Source organism: Scyliorhinus torazame, chromosome 26 (genome assembly GCF_047496885.1).
Source record: "Scyliorhinus torazame isolate Kashiwa2021f chromosome 26, sScyTor2.1, whole genome shotgun sequence".
NCBI lineage: Eukaryota > Metazoa > Chordata > Chondrichthyes > Carcharhiniformes > Scyliorhinidae > Scyliorhinus > Scyliorhinus torazame.
In genome coordinates, this window is record NC_092732.1 from 19,403,448 (window position 1) to 19,420,855 (window position 17,408).

Consider the following 17,408-nt stretch of genomic DNA (forward strand, 5'->3'; position numbering starts at 1 on the left):
TGCGCCGACCTGTAAAACCACGCTAAAGCCCATCTACACTATTCCCCTATCGTCCATATGTATATCCAATGACCATTTGAATACCCTTTGTGTTGGCGAGTCCACTCCTGTTGCAGGCAGGGCATGCCACACCCTTACTACTCTCTGAGTAAATAACCTACCTCTGGCATCTGTCTTATATCTATCTCCCCTCAATTTAAAGCTATGTCCCCTCGTGCTAGGCATCACCATCCGAGGAAGAAGGCTCTCACTGTCCACCCTATCCAATCCTCTGATCATCTTGTATGCCTCAATTAAGTCACCTCTTAACCTTCTTCTCTCTGCCGAAAACAGCCTCAAGTCCCTCAGCCTTTCCTCATAAGATCTTCCCTCCATACCAGGCAACATTCTGGTAAATCTCCTCTGCACCCTTTCGAATGTTTCCACATCCTTCCTACAATGCGGCAACCAGAATTGCATGCATTACTCCAAATGCGGCCGCACCAGAGTTTTGTACAGCTGCAACATGACCTCATGGCTCCGAAGCTCAATCTCTCTACCAATAAAAGCTAACACACCGTACTCCTTCTTAACAACCGTCTCTACCTGAGTGGCAACTTTCAGGGTTCTATGTACATGGACAGCGAGATCTCTCTGCTCATCCACACTGCCAAGAATCTTACCAGATACATCGATGGCATTTTGTTCCTTTGGACCCACGGCGAAGAATCACTGAAACGACTACACGATTACATCAATAAATTCCATCCAACCATCAGACTCACCATGGACTACTGTCCAAAATCAGTTGCATTCTTGGACACATTCGTCTCCATCAAGGACGGTCACCTCAGCACTTCGCTTTACCGCAAACCCACGGAGAACCTCATGATGCTCCACTTCTCCAGCTTCCACCCTAAACACATTAAAGAAGCCATTCCCTATGGACAAGCTCTCCGTATATACAGGATCTGCTCAGACGAGGAGGAGCGTAACAGATATCTACAGACGTTGAAAGATGCCCTCGTACGAACGGGATATGGCACTCGACTCATCGATCGACAGTTCCAACGCGCCACAGCGAAAAACCACACCGACCTCCTCAGAAGACAAACATGGGACACAACCGACAGAATACCCTTCGTCGTCCTGTACTTTCCCGGAGCGGAGAAACTACGACATCTTCTTCACAGCCTTCAACACGTCATCGATGACGATGAACATCTTGCTAATGTCATCCCCACACCCCCACTACTTGCCTTCAAACAACCGCGCAACCTCAAACAAACCATTATTTGCAGCAAACTACCCAGCCTTCAGAACAGTGACCACGACACCATACAACCCTGCCATGGCAATCTCTGCAAGACGTGCCAGATCATCGACATGGATACCACCATTACACGTGAGAACACCACCCACCAGGTACGCGGTACATACTCGTGCGACTCGGCCAACGTTGTCTACCTCATACGCTGCAGGAAAGGATGTCCCGAAGCGTGGTACATTGGCGAGACCATGCAGACGCTGCGACAACGAATGAACGGACATCGTGCGACAATCAACAGGCAGGAATGTTCCCTTCCAGTCGGGGAACACTTCAGCAGTCAAGGGCATTCAGCCTCTGATCTCTGGGTAAGCGTTCTCCAAGGCGGCCTTCAGGACGCGTGACAACGCAGTATCGCCGAGCAGAAGCTTATAGCCAAGTTCCGCACACATGAGTGCGGCCTCAACCGGGACCTGGGATTCATGTCACATTACATTCATCCCCCGCCATCTGGCCTGCGAAATCCTACCAACTGTCCTGGCTTGACACAATTCACACCTCTTTAACCTGGGGTTACCCCATCTCTGGATCTGTAAAGATTTAATCACCTGCTAATGCTCGCATTCCAAGCATTGTCTGGCATCTTTGAATCCGTCTATATATATGTTTCTGGAACATACCTCTTCGTTCACCTAAGGAAGGAGCAGCGCTCCGAAAGCTAGTGACATCGAAACAGATCTGTTGGACTTTAAACTGGTGTTGTAAAACTTCTTACTAAGAATCTTACTATTAGCCCAGTACTCTGTCTTCCTGTTATTACTTCCAAAATGAATCACCTCACACTTTTCTGCATTAAACTCCATTTGCCACCTCTCAGCCCAGCGCTGCAGCTTATCTATGTCCCTCGGTAACTTGTAATATCCTTCTGCACTGTCCACAACGCCACCGTCTTTGTCTCATCTGCAAATTTACTCACCCATACTTCTACGCCCGCCTCCAGGTCATTTATAAAAATCACAAAGAGCAGTGGCCCCAAAACAGATCCTCGTGGCACACCACTAGTAACTGGACTCCAGTCTGAACACTTCCCATCAACCATCACCCTTTGTCTTCTTCCAGCTGGCCAATTTCTGATCCAAACTGCTAAATCTCCCTGAATCCCATGCTTCCATATTTTCTGCAGTAGCCTACCGTGGGGAACCTTATCAAACGCTTTACTGATCAAACGCTTTATACTGTGAATCTAGCCTCTGAAAACTGGCCTAATCCAATTAACTAATTAACAAGCTCCAGCTGCAAGCACCTACAAGTAGAACCTTTGTTTAAAGCTGATTGAAACTTCACCTTTTTCTCAACCAAACAGCAATTTTTAAGTTAATTAATTCAATAAAAGAAAGACCATACTTTAGATAAAAATTAAGCCTTATACTCCCTCAGCCACCAAACGCCCAGTACAGCACTCAAATGCACCAAATTCAGCACTCAGTGCAATCAAAGTCTGCACTGTAGGCGATCACTTTTATACTATGAATCTAGCCTTTGAAAACTGGCGTAATCCAATTGGCCTAGTCCGTGTGTGAGTGTATGCATTTGTCTCTGTGTGCCTGAGTGTGTTTATTAATGTCTCTCTGTGTCTGTGAGTGTATGCATTAGTGCATCTGTGTGTGTGTGTGAGTATTTATTAGTGACTGTGTGTGTATTAGTGTCTCTGTGTTCCTGTGAGTGTGTACATTAGCGTCTGTTTGAGTATGGCTGAGATGTGTGTATTACGGTCTGTGTGTCTGTGCGATTGTGCGTGTCAGTGTCTCTTTGTGTCTGTGTGTGTGCATATTAGTATCTCTGTGTCTGAGTGTATGTCTAACGGTCTCTGTGTGTGTCTTTGAATGTGTGTGTCAGTAACCGAGGGTGCGTGTGTATTAGTGTCACTTTAATGTGTGATTGAGAGTATTATTGTCTCTGTGTGTGCGAGTGGGTGTATTAGTGTCCAGATATGTGTGTGTGTGTATTAGTGTCTGTGTGTTGTATTAGTGCCACACGGTGTGTGTGTATGTGTGTGTATTAGTTCCTGTGTGTGTGCGTGTATTAGTGTCTCTGCGTGAGTCTGAGTGTGTGTATTGTTGTCACTGGGTGCGTGAGGGTGTGCATTAGTGCCCGTGTCTGTATAAGTGTATTTGAGTGTGAGTTTGTGTATTAGTGTCACTGTGTGTGTCTATGCGTGTTTGTATTGGTGACTCTGTGCCCTTGAGCGTGTTGATTCGTGTACGTGTGTGTGTATATTAGTGGCTGTGTCTGTGAGTGAGTGTGAAAGTGTATTTACATGCCTATGTGTGTATTAGTATCTCTGTGTGGGTGTGTGTATTAGTGTCTGTGTGTGTGAGTGCATGAATAAGTGTGTGTATGTCTGAGTGTGTGTATTAGTGTCTGCGTGACTGTATCAATGTCTCTGTATGTGTTTCTGACTTTGTTAGAGTTTCTGTGCGTCTGTGAGTGTTCGTATTAGTGTCTCTGTACGTGAGTGTGTGCATTCGTATGCGAGTGTGTGTATTAGTGTCTCTATGTGTGTGAGTCTGCGTATTAGTGTGTGTGTGTGTGTGCTTTAGTGTCACAGTGTGAGTGTATGATTGGGTGTATTTGTGTGTGTGTATTAGTGCCTATGTGTGTGTGAGTGTGTGTATTAGTGTGTATGTGTTAGTGTATTAGAGTCTCTGTGTGTCAGTGGCTATATCAGTGTCACTTTGTGTGTCAATGAGTGTGTGTATTGGTTTCTCTGTGTCTGTTAATGTGTGTATTAGAATCTCGGTGTGTGTCTGAGATTGTGTATTCGTTTTCTGTGTGTGTGCCTGTGAGTGTGTGTATCAGTGTATCTGTATATGTCTGTGAGTGTGTGTATTTGTGTGTATTAGTGTATCTGTGTGTCTGCGATGTGTGTATTAGGGTCTGTGTGTTTGTGTGATTGTGTGTTTTAGTGTCTCTCTGAGAGTGCGTATACACACACTCTGTGTCTGAGTGTGTGTATAGGGGCCTCTGTGTGTGCCTTTGAATGTGTGTATTGGTATATGTGCGTGTGATTGTGTGTATTAGTTTATCTGTGTCTGTATGATTGTGAATGTTATCATCTCTGTGTGTGCGTGGGAGTGTAGTAGTGGCTGTGTGTGTGCGCAAGTGTGTGTATTAGTTTATCTGTGTTTCTGCGACTGTTTGTATTAGTGTCCATGTGTGAGTGTGCGTATTTGTGTGTGTGTATTCGTGTCAGTGCATGTGTCTCTGCGTGTGCGTATTAGTGTATGTGTGTGTGTGTATTAGTGACTCTGTGTGTGTGTATTAGTGTCTCTGTCCGTCTGTGAGTGTGTGTATTCTTGTCTCTGCGTGTGTCTGTGAGTGTGTCTGACAGTGTCTTTGCGTGTCTTTGAATGTGTATTACTGTATCTGTGTGTGTGAGTGTGTGTATTATTGTGTGCGTCTTTTAGTGTCTTTAAGTGTGTGTATTAGTCTCTCTGTGCCTTTGAGTGTGTGTATTAGAGTCTCTCTGTGCGAGTGTTTGCATTAGTATCTGTGTGTGTGTCTGTGAGTCTGTATATTACTGTCTCTGTGTGCCTGTGTGAGTGTGTGTAGTATTGTCTCTTTGTGTGCGAGTGTGTGTATTACTGTCTGTGTGTGTATGTGTATTCGTGTCTCTGTGTGGCTGTGAGTGTGTGTATTAGTGTGTCTCTGTCTGTGAGTGCACATATTAGTGTCTCTATGTGTGCGAGTGTGTGCATCAGTGTATGTGCGTGTGAGTGTGTGTATTAGTGTCTCTGTCGGTGAGTGTGTGCAATAATGCCTCCGTGTGTTTGTGAGTATGTGTATTAGTGTACCTGTGTGGCTGTGAGTGTCTGTATTAGCGTGTCTCTGTCTGTTAGTGCACATATTAGTGTTTCTATGTGTGCGAGTGTGTGTATTAGTGTATGTGCGTGTGAGTGTGTGTATTAGTGTCCGTGTATTGAGTGTGTGCTATAATGCCGCCCTGTGTTTGTGAGTATGTGTATGAGTGTCTCTCTGTGTGTCTTTGAGTGTGTGTATTAGTGTATCTGTCTTCATCTGCGAGTGTGTGTATTCGTGTCTATGTGTGTGTTAGTGTTTTTGTTTGTTTGGAAGTGCCTATAATTATGTCTCTATGTGTGTGTGTCTGTGAGTGTGTGTATTAGTATCTCTGTATGTGTCTGTTTGTGTATTAGTGTCACTCTGTGTCTGTGTGTGTGTATTAGTGTCTGTGTGTGTGTTAGTGATTTTATGTGTCTGGGAGTGTTTATATTTGTGTCTGTTTGTGTGTGTCGATAAGTCTGTGTATCAGTGTCTCTGTCTATGTCTGTGAGTATGTGCATCAGTGTTTGTGTATGTGAGTGTGTATTAGTATCTGTGTGTGTGAGTGCATTTAACAGTGTCTCTGTGTGCGTACGTGAGTGTGTATATTAGTGTCTCCCTGTGTGTGAGTGTGTTTTGGTGTCTCTGTGCGTGTATGTGAATGTGCGCATTAGTGTCTGTGTGTATGTCTGAGTTATTGTCTATGTGTGTCTGTGAATGCGCACTTTAGTTTCTATGTGTGTGTCTATGAGTGTGTATATTAGTGTCTCGGTGAATCTTTGTGCGTGTATTAGTGTCTCTGTTTGTGTCTGTGAGTGTGTGTGTTAGTGTCTGTGTGTTTCTGAGAGGGTCTGTAAAGGTGTCTGTGTGTGTTAACGTTTTTGAGTGTCTGTGAGCGTCTGCATTAGTGTATGTTTGTTTATGTGTGAGTATTAGTGTATCTATGTGTGAGTGTGTGTATACGTTTCTGTGTTTGTGTTCCTGCGTGTATTGTCTGTGTGTGTTGGTGTGTGTATCAGTGTCTCTGAGAGTCTGTTGTGTGAGTATTAGTGTCTGTGTGTGCGAGTTTGTGTATTAGTGGCTCTGTGTTTATGTGAGTGCGTGTACCAGTGTTTCTGTGTTTGTCTGTGAGTGTGTGCATTAGTGTATGTGTGTGAGTATGTGTATTAGTGTCTATGTGTGTCTGTGCGTGTGTGTATTGCTGTCTTTGTCTGTGTCTGTGTGAGCATATCTGTCGGTGTGTCTGTGAGTGTGTATTAGTGCCTGTGTATGTGTGTGAGTGTGTGTATTCGTGTCTCTGCGTGTGTCTGTGAGGTGTAAGTGAGTTTCCGCGTGTGTATGAATGTGTGTATTCGTGTCTCTGTGCATGTATTTCAGAGTGTGTATTAGTGTTCCTGTGTCTGTCTGTAACTGTGTATATTTGTGTCTCTGTGTGTCCGTGAATATGTGTAATACTGTCTCTGCGTGTATCTATGAGTGTGTGCATTCGTGTCTGTGTGTGTGTGTGTGTGTGTGTGTGTGTGTGTGAGGGCACATTAGTGTTTCGGAGCCTGTGAATGTGTGTAGTAGTGTTTGTGTGTGAATGAGTTTGTGTATTTTTTGCCTCTGCGTGTCTGTGAGTTTGTATTAGTGAGTGTGTGTATGAGTGTCTCTGTGTCTGTCTGTAACTGAATGCATGTGTGTCTCTGCGTGTCTGTGAATGTGTGTATTACTGTCTCTGTGTGTGTCTCTGGGTTTGCACTGAGTGCTGAATTTGGTGCATTTGAGTGCTATAGTAAGAGTTTGGTGACCGAGGGAGTATAAGGCTTCATTTTTATCTAAAGTTTAGTAATTCTTTTATTTCGTTAATCAACTTAAAAGTTGCTGTTTGGTTTAGAAGAAGGTGAATTTTCAATCAGCTTTAAACAAGCTTCTACTTGTAGGCACTTGCAGCTGGAGCGTGTTAATTGGTTAATTGGATTAGGCCAGTTTTCAGAGGCTAGGTTCACAATATAAAAGTGATCCCCGACAGTGCAGAATTTGTTTGCACTGAGTGCTGAATTTGGTGCATTTGAGTGCCTTAGTAAGAGTTTGGTGACGGAGGGAGCTAGGTGAGGAGGGAGTAAGGTGCTCCTTTCATTTTGTTTCCGACATTTCCGCAAAGAGTGAGAAGAGAGCCAGGAGTTTACAGAAAGGGTAGCTGGCTGGGAGCAGAGTCGGAGGGCGGAGATCTAGTTAGTCCACAGGGCAGCTATATTCTGTCAGGTAAGAGGGGATGGAGGCTAGGCCAGTTGCATGCTCCTCCTGTAGGATGTGGGTGGTGAGAGATACCACCGGTGTCCCCGTTGACTATACCTGCGGGAAGTGCACCCAACTTCAGCTCCTCAAAGACCGTGTTAGGGAACTGGAGCTGAAGCTGGATGAACTTCGGATCATCCGTGAGGCAGAGGGGGTGATTGAGAACAGTTACAAGGAGGTAACCACACCCAAGGTACAGGACAAGAATAGCTGGGTTACATTCAGGGGGAAAAAAACAAAAATGCAGACAGTGCAGGCATCCCTCGTGGCCGTTCCCCTTCAAAACAAGTATACCGTTTTGGATGCTGTTGGGGGGGGGGGGGGAATGACCTACCGGGGGAAGGCCCTAGCGGCCAGGTCTCTGACACTGAGTCTGGCTCTGGGGCTCCGAAGGGAAGGGGGGTGAATAGAAAAGCAATAGTAGAAGGAGATTCAATCGTTAGGGGTATAGATAGGAGATTCTGTGGTCGCGAGCGAGACAGCCGGAAGGTATGTTGCCTCCCGGGTGCCAGGGCCAGGGATGTCTCGGATCGTGTCTTCAGGATCCTTAAGGGGGAGGAGGAGCAGCCAGAAGTCGTGGTGCACATTGGTAACAACGACATAGGTAGGAAAAGGGGTGTGGAGGTAATAAACAAGTTTAGGGAGTTAGGCTGAAAGTTAAAAGCCAGGACAGACAGAGTTGTCATATCTGGTTTGTTGCCCGTGCCACATGATAGCGAGGCTAGGAATAGGGAGAGAGTGCAGCTGAACACGTGGCTGCAGGAATGGTGTAGGAGGGAGGGCTTCAGGTATTTGGATAACTGGAGCGCATTCATGGGAAGGTGGGACCTGTACAAGCTGGACGGGTTGCATCTGAAGCAGAGGGGCACCAACATCCTGGGAGGGAGGTTTTCTAGTACTCTTCGGAAGGGTTTAAACTAATTTGGCAGGGGAATGGGAACCGGATTTGTAGTCCACCAACTAAGGAAGCCGATATTCAGGACGCCAAAGTGTGTAATGAGGTAGTGGGGAAGGGAACACTGACAAAGGAGAGTACCTGCAGGCACGGAGATGGGTTGAAATGTGTATACTTCAACGCAAGAAGCATCAGGAATAAGGTGGGTGAATCTAAGGCATGGATCGTTACTTGGAACTACGATGTGGTGGCCATCACGGAAACTTGGATAGAAGAGGGGCAGAAATGGTTGTTGGAAGTCCCTGGTTACAGACGTTTCAATAAGATTAGGGAGGGTGGTAAAAGAGGTGGGAGGTGGCATTGTTAATTAGAGATAGTATAACAGCTGCAGAAAGGCAGTTCGAGGAGTATCACCCTACTGAGTTGGTATGGGTTGAAGTCAGAAATAGGAAAGGAGCAATCACCTTGTTAGGAGTTTTCTATAGGCCCCCAAATAGTAGCAGAGATGTGGAGGAACAGATTGGGAAACAGGTTTTGGAAAGGTGCAGAAGTCACAGGGTAGTAGTCATGGTGACTTTAACTTCCCACATATTGAGTGGAAACTCTTTAGATCAAATAGTTTGGATGGGGTGGTGTTTGTGCAGTGTGTCTAGGAAGCTTTTCTAACACAGTATGTAGATTGTCCGACCAGAGGAGGGGCAATATTGGATTTAGTACTTGGTAATAAAACAGGGCAAGTGATAGATTTGTTAGTGGGGGAGCATTTTGGAGATAGTGACCACAATTCTGTGACTTTCACTTTAGCAATGGAGAGGGATAGATGCGTGCAGCAGGGCAAGGTTTACAATTGGGGGAAGGGTAAATACGATGTTGTCAGACAAGAATTGAAGTGCATAAGTTGGGAACATTGGCTGTCAGGGAAGGACACAAGTGAAATGTGGAACTTGTTCAAGGAACAGGTACTACGTGTCCTTGATATGTATGTCCCTCATCCAGGGAAGAGATGGTCGAGAGAGGGAACCATGATTGACAAGATTGGTTGAATGTCTTGTTAAGAGGAAAAAGGAGACTTATGTAAGGCTGAGGAAACAAGGTTCAGACAGGGCATTGGAGGGATACAAGATAGCCAGGAGGGAACTGAAGAAAGGGATTAGGAGAGCTAAGAGAGGGCATGAACAATCTTTGGCGGGTAGGATCAAGGAAAACCCCAAGGCCTTTTACACATATGTGATAAATATGAGAATGACTAGAGCGAGGGTAGGTCCGATCAAGGACAGTAGCGGGAGATTGTGTATGGAGTCTGAAGAGATCGGAGAGGTCTTGAACGAGTACTTTTCTTCTGTATTTACAAATGAGAGGGGCTATATTGTTGGAGAGGACAGTGTGAAACAGACTGGTAAGCTCGAGGAAATACTTGTTAGGAAGGAAGATGTGTTGGGCATTTTGAAAAACCTGAGGATAGACAAGTCCCCCGGGCCTGACGGGATATATCCAAGGATTCTATGGGAAGCAAGGGACGAAATTGCAGAGCCTTTGGCAATGATCTTTTCGTCCTCACTGTCAGGGGTGGTATGAGGGGATTGGAGAGTGGCGAATATCGTGCCACTGTTCAAAAAAGGGACTAGGGATAACCCTGGGAATTACAGGCCTGTTAGTCTTACTTCGGTGGTAGGGAAAGTAGTGGAAAGGGTACTGAAGGATAGGAATTCTGAGCATCTGGAAAGACACTGCTTGATTAGGGATAGTCAGCACGGATTTGTGAGGGGTAGGTCTTGCCTTACCAGTCTTATTGAATTCTTTGAGGAGGTGACCAAGCATGTGGATGGAGGTAAAGCAGTGGATACTGATTTAGAACATAAGAACATAAGAACTAGGAGCAGGAGTAGGCCATCTGGCCCCTCGAGCCTGCTCCGCCATTCAATTAGATCATGGCTGATCTTTTGTGGACTCAGCTCCACTTTCCGGCCCGAACACCATAACCCTTAATACCTTTATTCTTCAAAAAACTATCTTTCTTTATCTTAAAAACATTTAATGAAGGAGCCTCTACTGCTTCACTGGGCAAGGAATTCCATAGATTCACAACCCTTTGGGTGAAGAAGTTCCTCCTAAACTCAGTCCTAAATCTACTTCCCCTTATTTTGAGGCTATGCCCCCTAGTTCTGCTTTCACCCGCCAGTGGAAACAACCTGCCCGCATCTATCCTATTTATTCCCTTTATAATCTTATATGTTTCTATAAGATCCCCCCTCATACTTCTAAATTCCAACGAGTACAGTCCCAGTCTACTCAACCTCTCCTCGTAATCCAACTCCTTCAGCTCTGGGATTAACCTAGTGAATCTCCTCTGCACACCCTCCAGTGCCAGTACGTCCTTTCTCAAGTAAAAATACCAAAACTGAACATAATACTCCAGGTGTGGCCTGACTAACACCTTATACAATTGCAGCATAACCTCCCTAGTCTTAAACTCCATCCCTCTAGCAATGAAGGACAAAATTCCATTTGCCTTCTTAATCACCCGTTGCACCTGAACACCAACTTTCTGCGACTCATGCACTAGCACACCCATTCTCTCTGCACAGCAGCATGTTTTAATTTTTTATCATTTAAATAATAATCCCTTTTGCCGTTATTCTTACCAAAATGGATAACCTCACATTTGTCAACATTGTATTCCATCTGCCAGACCCTAGCCCATTCACTTAGCCTGTCCAAATCCCTCTGCAGACTTCCAGTATCCTCTGCACTTTTTGCTTTACGACTTATCTTACTGTCGTCTGCAAACTTGGACACATTGCCCTTGGTCCCCAACTCCAAATCATCTATGTAAATTGTGAACAGTTGTGGGCCCAACACTGATCCCTGAGGGACACCACTAGCTACTGATTGCCAACCAGAGAAACACCCATTAATCCCCACTCTTTGCTTTCTATTAATTAACCAATCCTCTATCCATGCTCCTACTTTCCCCTTAATGCCATGCATCTTTATATTATGCAACAACCTTTTGTGTGGCACCTTGTCAAAAGCTTTCTGGAAATCCAGATATACCACATCCATTGGCTCCCCGTTATCTACCGCACTGTTAATGTCCTCAAAAAATTCCACTAAATTAGTTAGGCACGACCTGCCCTTTATGAACCCATGCTGCGTCTGTCCAATGGGACAATTTCCATCCAGATGCCTCGCTATTTCTTCCTTGATGATAGATTCCAGCATCTTCCCTACTACCGAAGTTAAGCTCACTGGCCTATAATTACCCACTTTCTGCCTACGTCCTTTTTTAAACAGTGGTGTCACGTTTGCTAATTTCCAATCCGCCGGGACCACCCCAGAGTCTAGTGAATTTTGGTAAATTATCACTAGTGCATTTGCAATTTCCCTAGCCATCTCTTTTAGCACTCTGGGATGCATTCCATCAGGGCCAGGAGACTTGTCTACCTTTAGCCCCATTAGCTTGCCCATCACTACCTCCTTGGTGATATCAATCCTCTCAAGGTCCTCACCTGTCATAGCCTCATTTCCATCAGTCACTGGCATGTTATTTGTGTCTTCCACTGTGAAGACCGACCCAAAAAACCTGTTCAGTTCCTCAGCCATTTCCTCATCTCCCATTATTAAATCTCCCTTCTCATCCTCTAAAGGACCAATATTTACCTTAGCCACTCTTTTTTGTTTTATGTATTTGTAGAAACTTTTACTATCTGTTTTTATATTCTGAGCAAGTTTACTCTCATAATCTATCTTACTCTTCTTTATAGCTTTTTTAGTAACTTTCTGTTGCCCCTAAAGATTTCCCAGTCCTCTAGTCTCCCACTGATCTTTGCTACTTTGTATGTTTTTTCCTTCAATTTGATACTCTCCCTTATTTCCTTAGATATCCACGGTCGATTTTCCCTCTTTTTACCGTCCTTCCTTTTTGTTGGTATAAACCTTTGCTGGGCACCGTGAAAAAATACTTGGAAGGTTCTCCACTGTTCCTCAACTGTTTCACCATAAAGTCTTTGCTCCCAGTCTACCTTAGCTAGTTCTTCTCTCATCCCATTTTAATCTCCTTTGTTTAAGCACAAAACACTAGTGCTTGATTTTACCTTCTCACCCTCCATCTGTATTTTAAATTCCACCATATTGTGATCGCTCCTTCCGAGAGGATCCCTAACTATGAGATCCTGAATCAATCCTGTCTCATTACACAGGACCAGATCTAGGACCGCTTGTTCCCTCGTAGGTTCCATTACATGCTGTGCGAGGAAACTATCGCGGATACATTCTATAAACTCCTCCTCAAGGCTGCCTTGACCGACCTGGTTAAACCAATCAACATGTAGATTAAAATCCCCCATGATAACTGCTGTACCATTTCTACATGCATCTGTTATTTCTTTGTTTATTGCCTGCCCCACCATAATGTTACTATTTGGTGGCCTATAGATTACTCCTATCAGTGACTTTTTCGCCTTACTATTCCTGATTTCCACCCAAATGGATTCAACCTTATCCTCCATAGCACCGATGTCATCCCTTACTGTTGCCCGGATGTCATCCTTAAATAACAGAGCTACACCACCTCCCTTACCATCCACTCTGTCCTTCCGAAAAGTTTGATACCCTCGGATATTTAACTCCCAGTCGTGACCATCCTTTAACCATGTTTCAGTCATGGCCACTAAATCATAGTCATTCACGATGATTTGCGCCATCAACTCATTTACCTTATTCCGAATACTACGAGCATTCAGGTAAAGTACACTTATGTTGGCTTTTTTACCTCTGTTCTGAATCTTAACACCTCGATCAGTAACCTCTCCTAAGTTATATTTCCTCTTAACCTTTCTCCTAATTTTCCTTGTCGTCGAACCCACATCTTCCTGTAACAACCTGCCGCATCGCTTACCATTAATGTTTTCACTTCCCGTTTTATTTCTTTTAGTATTCCTGGTCCTATTCACTGAGCTCCCCTCAGTCACTGTACCTTGTACTGTCGCCCTTTTTGATTTTTGACTATGGCTTCTCAGCCTTATACTTTCCCCCTTACTGCCTTTTATTTCTGTCCCTGTTTTACTACCTTCCAACTTCCTGCATCGGTTCCCATCCCCCTGCCACATTAGTTTAAACTCTCCCCAACAGCTCTAGCAAACACCCCCCCCCCCCCCCCCTAGGACATCGGTTCCAGTCCTGCCCAGGTGCAGACCGTCCGGTTTGTACTGGTCCCAACTCCCCCAGAATCGGTTCCAATGTCCCAGGAATTTGAATCCCTCCCTCTTGCACCATCTCTCGAGCCACGTATTCATCCTCTCTATCCCGTCATTCCTACTCTGACTAGCTCGTGGCACTGGTAGCAATCCTGATATTACTACCTTTGAGGTCCTACTTTTTAGTTTAACTCCTAGCTCCCTAAATTCAGCTTGTAGGACTTCGTCCCGTTTTTTACCTATATCGTTGGTGCCTATGTGCACCACGACAGCTGGCTGTTCACTCCCCCCCCCCCCCCCCCCCAGAATATCCTGCAGCCGCTCCGAGACATCCTTGACCCTTGACCCTTGCACCAGGGAGGCAACATACCATCCTGGAGTCTCGATTTCATCCGCAGAACCGCCTGTCTATTCCCCTTACAATTGAGTCCCCTATCACTATAGCCCTGCCATTCTTCTTCCTGCCCAGCTGCGCAGCAGAGCCAGCCACGGTGCCATGAACCTGGCTGCTGCCGCCTTCCCCTGGTGAGCCATCTCCCTCAACAGTATCCAAAGCGGTATATCTGTTTTGAAGGGAGATGACCGCAGAGGACACCTGCACTGCCTTCTTACTCTTGCTCTGTCTTTTGGTCACCCATTTACTATCTCCCTCAGTACCTTTCACCTGTGGTGTGACCAACTCGCTAAACGTGCTATCCACGACGTCCTCAGCATCGCGGACGCTCCAAAGTGAGTCCATCCGCAGCTCCAGAGCCGTCAAGCGGTCTAACAGGAGCTGCAACTGGACACACTTCATGCACATGAAGGAGCCAGGGACAGTGGACGTGTCCCTGAGCTCCCACATCGCACACGAGGAGCATGACACGGGTCTGAGATCTCCTGCCATGTCTTAAACCTTCGGATAACTTCAACAATTTCAATTTGCCCCCCAAAAATTTAAATAAACAAATAAACAATGAAGAAAAAAATAAATAAATATACCAATGAAAAGAAACAGAAAAACAGAAACACTACTTACCAGTCACAAAAAGCACTTCCTCCCACCCAGCTTCGAATTCCCACCTCGATTCAAATTCCCAAACTCACTCTTTGCTGTGTCTCACTCCTGGCTCTGTCTTCTCCGTCTCACTGGGAGAACTCACTGGGAGTGAGTTTACAAGTGGCTCTTTTTATACTGCCCTGAATTGACTCCCATCCCCCACCTGCTTTCAGATCAAATTAGATTAAAGTGACTGACACTTAACTGCCAACCAGTTATGTGAGTGGGTGGGACAGCCCTTGTTAACCTACACTGCCCAATACTAGCTTAATATAAATTCATTTAAACTCCTGAAATTTAAAAGGAGCTGCCTTACTGATTCAATTTAATTTAATTTAATACAATTTAATTCATGGTAGGCTTCTGCAGAAAGTAAGGAGGCATGGGATAGTGGGAAATTTGGCCACTTGGATAACGAACTGGCTAACCTATAGAAATCAGAGAGTGGTGGTGGATGGCGAATATTCAGCCTGGATCCCAATTACCAGTGGCGTACCGCAGGGATCAGTTCTGGGTCCTCTGCTGTTTGTGATTTTCAGTAATGACTTGGATGAGGGAGTTGAAGGGTGGGTCAGCAAATTTGCAGATGATACGAAGATTGGTGGAGTTGTGGATAGTAAGGAGGGCTCTTCACGGCTGCAAAGAGAGATAGATAGGATGCAGAGCTGGGTTGAGAAGTGGCAGATGGAGCTTCACACTGAAAGGTGTGAGGTTGTCCATTTTGTAAGGACAAATATGAATGCGGAATACACGGTTAACGGTAGAGTTCTTGGCAATGTGGAGGAGCAGAGAGATCTTGGGGTCTCTGTTCATTCACCTTTGAAAGTTGCCACTCAAGTGGATAGACCTGTGAAGAAGGCTTATGTTGTGCGCGCGTTCATTAACAGAGGGATTGAATTTAAGAGCCGTGAGGTGATGATGCAACTGTTCAAAACTTTGGTAAGGCCACATTTGGAGTAATGTGTACAGTTCTGGTCGCCTCATTTTAGGAAGGATGTGGAAGCTTTGGAAAAGGTGCAAAGGAGATTTGCCAGGATGTTGCCTGGAATGGAGAGTGGGTCTTACGAGGAAAGGTTGAGGGTGCTAGGCCTTTTCTCATTAGAACGGAGAAGAATGAGGGGCGACTTGATAGAGGTTTATAAGATGATCAGGGGAATAGATAGAGTAGACAGTCAGAGACTTTTCCCCCGGGTGGAACAAACCATTACGAGGGGACATAAATTTAAGGTGAAAGGTGGAAGATATAGGAGGGATATCAGAGGTAGGTTCTTTACCCAGAGAGTAGTGGGGGCATGGAATGCACTGCCTGTGGAAGTAGTTGAGTAAGAAACATTAGAGACCTTCAAGCAGCTATTGGATAGGTACATGGATTACGGTAAAATGATATAGTGTAGATTTATTTGTTATTAAGGGCAGCACGGTAGCATTGTGGATAACACAATTGCTTCACAGCTCCAGGGTCCCAGGGTCGATTCCGGCTTGGATTGACGAATGTGATATAAAATAGTTACTTTAGAGATATTAGTTACTGTAATGTAGAGATAGGCCAGTCTCATTCTGGTGAGTTCACAGACAAAGTATTTCAGACCGCATGGCAAAGCAAAGGAAGAGGTGTGTCCACCAAAGGAGGAGAAAGGGATTCTGGGTAATAGGGGCCAGAGGAAGGGATTGGAAGTGAGCCAATCAGAATGTATTACCAGGTCAGGAGGGGTATAGGATGACCTATGGGAATCGTGTATGTGAAAACTGGTGCCATTTGAATGTATCAGTAGAGACTTCTTTGTTCTACAGACTCACTTGATTCCAGAGGTGTTCGAAGCAAGATGTGCTTTGTGCCGCTGTGAACTAGGTAAAGCTTGCAAGCTAAATAAAATAACTAATGCTGTACCTGCAAATCCATCTCGACTTTTATTGAGGCCAGACTGACGGGTAAAGAAATTTGGGATTTGACATTTGGTGCCGAAAACCCGGGATTTCTCAAGACGGTTATGTCCAACTGCGAAATCAGAATTAGACTGATTATGAACAGGGAGAGTGGGAAGAAGGGGCCCACAATGTATAGCTGGTAAATCACCGCGCATTGCTTTTTCCCCTCTTCTTATCGTCTGATTAGTCTGGTCACTCGCAGTTGGTACGGAAAGATCGTCTCTACGAAATCAAAGGTCAGTCTGGGGATTAGCAAATTAAACTGATGGGATATCATAATTGATAGTTCAGTTTTGGGTTAATTGTGTTGTTGACGACTGATGTGATTTCAGCAGATGAGGGGTCAGTTAAATAAGTGTTTTTAAATCTGAAGATGGTTCAACTCCATGTGTGAGTTCTGATTCGGCTTGGGTTAGGTTATGGGTTGATGGGACATCTAAAATTGAAGATGGTTCAACTCCATGTGTGAGTTCTGATTCGGCTTGGGTTAGGTTCTGGGTTGATGGGACATCTAAAATTGAAGATGGTTCAACTCATGTGTGAGTTCTCATTCGGTTTGGGTTAGGATATGGGTTGATGGGACATCTAAAATTGAAGATGGTTCAACTCCATGTGTGAGTGTTTTAAATCTATAGTTGATTAAGCTAAAATTGCACCCTTGGACTGTGGTGGCGAAGGGCGCAGTTCTGAGGACTAGTTGAGATTGTGGGGAATTGTTTGGATAAATTTCAAGACAAGAACATCCATACAGCTGGATGCTGCATATTGGTTGAAGCAGAAGTCTCTCAAAGGGTTAACAGCAGCAGCCAAAGTTAAAGACGACAGACAGTGCTTCTCACTCAGGCCTTGAGTTAACAGCAGCAGCCTGTAGTGTAATCGGATACCTTTCCTTTGAGCCAGTGAACTCCAGAAAAGTTACGTTTTGAATTAATTGAAGGAAACCAGTGGGTTTCTCCACCTCTTTGATAAAAGTTATTATTTTCGAAAGCA